Raw genomic sequence first — 7,066 nt, forward strand, 5'->3', positions numbered from 1 at the left:
ACTGGGTTTCTATTCTTACTCCTTCTACAATTTAATTTTTTTTTCATGGGCTGTTCTACACCTGTTTCCATCTATTCCATATCTTATGTTTTAATTCCCTGTCCCCAGTTCTCTAAATGGAGCATAAGCAGATCATCTAGAGAACATGTACTGTACTGCCCCGGCACAGGTAATGACCAAAATGTCCTTTTACATGGCTATAGGTGCCATTCAACCATGGAGCTACTACTTTCTGTTCAACTAGCCTGCCCTCATTTCAGTTTCCATTCTTCCAATTCTCTCTCTCGTAGGACCCATCCTACCTGGTAAAAACTAGCACGACCACCCAGCTTGGAAGACTACCTTACGTTGATTTATTTTGTTAATACCATATTTATAAAATGAACACAAATTTGCACAACAACATTGTTACAATTGCGATGGCCACCCTTCAACAAATTCATATCTTATATAAATAGATGTAATAGACGACATACTGGTGTCTTGAATATCTTGCATATTTGGGCCATCAAAGAAGGCAAACAGTCTAGGTATTGCTAAACAATTGATTTTAACTTTTTCCCATTTGGTCATGGACTTTCACTTCAATTTATGAAACTGCCCGAAGGCTATTCACAAGAATGTTTTATAGAGATTTACTCACCCTGACATAAGCTGGTACCTTTCATGTCAGGCATTCTCTTTCACTGCACAGTATGCAGATTTTACCCTACTTACAGCGACATTCAATGCATACATATGATTTATCTACAATGGTATGTCAATTTTAATACATCCTCATAGCATTTTATGTCTGCTTTGTACATTCTAATTATATTTCTGGCTGGTGATGTAAAATAGCAGTTTCTGTTTGCTAACGTCAATCCATACAGACAAGTTCAGCATTAGGAGGTTGCTTGCTTAAACACAATTGATTTAATGGAAATAATTCAGACAGTAATTGAACCTCTTGAGTTCCCTAAAATTATCCAGGACTGTATTCAGCTACTGATCTAAAATAACTTTTTAGGCTAAGTATTACCTAGAAAAAAGTTAATCTGGTTTGATGATGACAAAAGTATATGTCATTTTAATAGTAACAATATATTTTATTAGTTTAAAATATGAAAAGCACCAGTTAAAACCAGCATAAAAAGAAAAGGCCAGGAAACTTTCTGGAGTATATGTCTTCAAACAAGTCATAAGGAGAGCATTTAGCCCTTTAGTATCTTGCGTAACACCTTTATAGCAGCTGTAATTTTGTGCTATGCATAAGATAAAAATAGTATTGATCCATTGGAGCAAAGTCTCACTTTATGAGAAAAAAATTTGAAAATGCTAAGCTGTGTATGTTCACAGACAGCTTTACCATGGTTTTCTTGATAAGAAACGTGAGTCATTCTGTTATAGATCTACTGATGTGCTTGGGATCATTGTTCTTTTGCATAACTAAATTTCAGCCGAGCTTTAGGCCTCAGATAGACTCACATTTGGTTCCAGAATAATATAATACACAGAGGATTTCAACAAAGACTCACTGACTGCAAGGTGCCCAGGTATACTGGCTACAAAGAAGCCCAAATTATCACCCCTCCACCTCTGTGATTGATAGAAGGTATGGTATTCGTTAGTGCTGAGATGTTGTGTTTGTTTTTTGCCAATATGGAACTGTGCATTATAAACAAACATCTCAACTTTGGTCTTGTCTATCCAAGGGGCATTGTTTCAGAAGTCTTGGGGTTTGTTCAGATGCTGGCTAATGAGCCCTGGCACTACTGGACAAGAATACTCTTTGATTTCCAATAAAAAGGCTTTTAGTCTATGCTGCAATGTCATTTGTGACACAACCCCCCTTCACCCACAATCATACACACACTACAAAAATCATTTCATTACATATGTGTCCCAAAGTTGTATAAGGAAATCCTTTGTTTTTTTTTAAGGTGTTTTCAACCAAAACTGATACATACGTTTTAAGTGGGAATATGTTTGATTCTTCCAGCTGATTTTTATATCTTTTAGAGACACACTACAGGTTTTCATGCAGTTTGTTGTATTATTGCCCCCTCCTACAACTCATTAATGATGATGCCACCCAACTAAAGTTGAGGCCTACAGCTATTCTGTTATCTTTCATTATGGATGCTCTGTCAGAAGGAGGTGACATCATTATTTGACTCTGTAATGAACTCATGAAGCCATTAAACTTGTGCAGAACTCGTAAGATGAGTAGGTTCCTAGTGTAAAGACATGGGGCCTAGAAATACATTCTAGGTTTGCTGGATCACTCAAGTCCTTCCAACTTCTGCAGTGTTGGTGAGTTTTAACCTCCTGTAAAATAAATGTTCATGAAAGACAATGTACTGCTTTTACTGTATTGCATTCAATACTCATCAAATGCAGAGGATGCCAGCCGGGGGAAGCAAGAAGATGAGGATCACAACTTTTTTTTACCCCGAGTCATACACGAAGTTACCTCTCAGGGGGTTATTAAATCAGGTTCTCTATGTGTATTGCAGCACCCTAACAAATGATGCATAGCAGCATACCACAACACGCACATAGAAAGAAAGATAATGAGTGTATTTTGACCTATTGTGGTATGTTGTTATAATATAAATAATGAAATGTACACTAATACACAACATAGTGTACACTAACATACAGGACAATGACCATAAAAACACATGCACAAAGCTGCCCAACTGAAAAATCAGACAATTGAACATATCTATACATGATAATATTGATTACATTTTTATCTCAGAAAAGTAAAACAAACTCTGTCTCTGTATTTTTTAGGTTGGAATTTTAAAGTTTTCTATTAAAGCCTTAAGTAAGCCATTTACTGGATTGGATAACATAAAATGAATTGTGGTAAATGTGTGTGTGGTGTAATAAAAACAGTGCCATTAGATTTTTTTTTATTTCATGAATCACAAATGGAGCTATTACTTCCAAACCAGTAAATCTCATCCTAGAACAGCTGAATTATATATACTAAATCTAACCCATGCATTAAAAAGTCCAAGGCTATTTTGTGCATAACATTTATTCTTGCCTGCAGACCTTTTTAAATGATAAGAAATGCATTTTTTAAAAAATGAAATAAGTCATAAAACATTTCTGTTCAGCATGGATGAATATGAAGTGGCTCATGAAGGATCAAGTGATAAGCACTTAGTCCGGAATCCAAATGGGGGGAAAAAGGTATCTGGAGACAATGAAAGATATTCATAAAGGCTGTAGGCCAGACAGCTGCTTCTCAATTTTGCTTATGTATAACTAATATTTTTAATTTTTCTTTAGATTTACTAATGCAATTGGTATGTTCTTAAGTAGACTTATGTTATATATTTTTTGTGCCAAAGGAACACATTATAAATGAATTTTTGCAAACAACATGTTGCTTTCAAAATTACAAAAAGTATCAAAGCTACCACATTTATAAGTGTATGTTTACTACATTATTTTTCATGTTACTTTTAATTGTCCAAAACAGAAAATTTGATCAGATCACTATCTAGGCTTTGTCAAATGATTACTTATTACTTCTTGTTGAGAAGTGGTAGAGAGTAATTCTCCAAAATCAACACAGAAAAAAATGAGTAAGGGAAAGTAAGAAGAATAGCAAGGCCTAACAATAATTTACTCCCCCTGAAGAAGCAGGATCTACCTGTGAAATGCACCAGGCACATTTGTATTGATCTTTCAAATGTTAAACTTTCTTTGTGAATGTCACAGTTATGTATTCAATTAGATTGTTTACTTTTTTAATATGAATCTGAAATAAAATCTGTATGTTTTTACTTCTATTTTTTGAGCTACTTTAAAATCCAATCTATAATAAGGACTACTTTTGTTAGCCCTTGCTATTCTTCCTAATTTACTGTTGTTAAAGGATGTGGCATTTGATTAATATTAGCGGACGTTTCTCTGTATGCATGATTTCATTGCAGTTTTTGTTGATGCCTGTGTTCTCTTTGCAAACTTTCCCTCACTTGCTGTCAAGTAGACAACTAAACCTGAACATCCAAGTTGACCTTTAGTTATGCTCCTTGTGACAAAGAGAGCCTAAAAATCCAACATTATTTTCCAGTTATTGGTTTAGCCTAATTAGTCATGCTACAGGGTCAAATGAAGTTTAGGTGTAGTTTCATATTCTGCTAATTTCATGTACCGGTTTATTTATCAATTGTGCTAGCACCAAAAAAAGTGTCCTAACAAAAAAGCATTCATAGCAAGTGTTAAGCTACGTACACATACATACAACGATCTTGCCCAATAATCGGCTCAGGGTCGATATCGGGCGAGAATCTGGCATGTGTCTATCTTCTCCAGTCTTGGAGAGTTTTAATAAAACAGGCCCGATGATCTGAAACAGGTATGTGGGTTGAAATTAGACCTCACTGACTACATACTTTTTAAGGAACGCTAAGTACTGAAGCCAAAGAGTAATCACACACAGGCTAAACAAGCAAAATCTAAGGAAGGGATCCAGCTCAGGAATTGCTCTTATAACATGTTCCACTAACTCTTAACAAAATTTAAACTTAAGAAAATTGGCAATGTCTGTGTAATAATTAAATGTTTTGCAGATGTGTGCATTTGCCTGTTTAGTTGTTTATTTACTTATGCCATATGTGGTAGTCATGGGAGATGCATTTGGCTTTTTCAACCTAAATTATTATAAAGAAAATACTCTATCATAATCATCTCAGCTGCTACAGATTTTGACTGCCAGCTGTACTGCTTTCTGTAGTTAATTTAATTATATCACTTTACTTACCACTGAACAAAGAAACACATTTAATTGAAGCTAAAGTGTGGATTTGTAATTGGTAAACATTTGTTTAAATAAAACTATATGAGACAAGGAAAAAAAAACAAATAGGAATTTGTGATATCTCTACAAAAGAACAACCATCAGGAAGCCAATTAGGGTGTCTCAATCCACACATAGCCAATTCAAATGTACATATCCATTTCAGATTGGCATAGCCTTTTAAATGCCCACTGAATGCATGGCATAAGCAATTTTTTAATTTCTTGTAGCCTTTACTGGGAAAACAAAGCAATAAAGAGCGTTCCTAATGAGTTTCAGATTTGATTAGTGTCACAAGTAACAAAAAAGGGTTTGCTGATCAGTGTGTATAAGCATAATGCAAAAAACAAACAATGCCACATCCTAAATCATGAGCAATATATTGTGCAAAAGAGCGGAGGACTTTTCAGGCATATGGTAAAATAAAGTTAGTTTTTTATTGATTAATCATTTTAAGAACAAGATAAAATTAAACCATTGCCTATATAACAAATGCAATGTTACAATGCACATCACAAAATATTTTCAAAAGATCCTAAACATGGGTCTTTTATAATAATATATAGTCTCTTCATGGTTCCATTTAACATTGACGCGTTTCACATTTTTTAACCGCTTCTTCAGGATGAATCACATATAGAGACCTAAGATCAACATTTATAATGCACAATCAAACACATGTACTGTAACAAAATTGATATCAATACAAAAAGTTCACATAGAATAATACTCATTACTGCAGATCACAATAATAACCACAAAGTAATAAAGTATCTCTTCCTAATCGCATACACATTTCCACAAGGGAGAGGAACACGTGATGGCAACAGGCGCAGAGGGTCCGAAACAGCTAAGTACAGGGAAACCTAATAAATATTTTAAAAGATCATAAGTATAAGCTAGAGGATATTTCGTTTTATGTGTCACTTATCAAATCCAGTAAAATATTATATGAATATGTATATGGTATACAAGCATTCTTGGTATTCCACTATCTGAATAACACCAATATAATTAATAAGCCCATATGAAGCTGTTGAAACAGGTCCTTTCATTAAAAGACATATTGTATAGGATATAAGGCATAAGACATAGTGGTAACCAATATAGTAATGAATAATCATTTATCAACTAGTTTGTTTAAAGATGGTAAAGCACATGAAGATTTTTTGTCAACTCGGGCGTCCCCAAGTGCTGGTCTCCCCATCCACATCTGTCCCTCAGCACACCTCAGCTCCTTATGGAGCGGGATTGGCGTCCCACGTGTGTACTTAATAGTGTTTCCTTTGTTGGTACCAAATTTGTCTGCAAAATCATAACATTAATATTTATTCATCATAAGATTTAACATAATTTTGAATACTTTTACCTTGAACTCGAGTCATATTCGGGGAAGTTAAACCAATGTAAAACAATTATAAATCCAGTCTTACCAGATTTGTCAACATCCTCCTTCCCGATCCTCATCTTCTTTCTTCTTCAGGTCGGCGTCCTCTGCATCTGATGAGTTACTGAGAGTTCCCCATGATGCCGGTGAATGCGGACGGTCCGTTCGAGGGGTGGCGGGAAATTCAAATCTATTTGTATTGCATTCAATACAAAATGACTGTATTGAATGCAATACAGTGGATTTATATGTGTAAAAGCAGTACATTGTCTTTCATGAACATTTATTTTACAGTATAATATAATATAATAATATGAAAAAAAAATATTTATTAATTTTTTAAAATTTATTTATTTTTTTTTTTTAATTTATAAAAAAAATAAAATAAAAATGTATTTAATTTATTGTTTTGACATGATTTTGTGTTTAAAACTTTGTTATTTTCATACTAATATATTATACTGTAAAATACATTTTCATGAAAAAACAATGTACGGATTTTAGACATATTAATCAGGACAGAAATTAACCGCCCAGGAGGTTAAAGTAGACTTCTACTTTTGTTGGGAAAACTACAATCCCTTCTATGTAAAATCTTTGTACATTGCATGTGTTTTAATAAACTTTGTTGGAGATTCCTGCTGTCTGTTCTGAAGAAATAGCAGTTTGTTTCAGGAATTATATATTTAGACTGAAACGACAAGCCAGACCTATTATACCCACCTGAGCAAATCTGCAATCTATTGAGTAAAGCTGTAGTGCCTGCATTATTAGACAAGCTTTAGGTTGTATCTTAAGCTACGTACACACGTCAGATTTTTATCGCCCGATAATCGGCATCGGCCAATTATCGGGCGAAAATCTGCCGTGTGTAC

This window comes from Pyxicephalus adspersus, chromosome 3, assembly GCF_032062135.1.
Source record: "Pyxicephalus adspersus chromosome 3, UCB_Pads_2.0, whole genome shotgun sequence".
Lineage (NCBI taxonomy): Eukaryota > Metazoa > Chordata > Amphibia > Anura > Pyxicephalidae > Pyxicephalus > Pyxicephalus adspersus.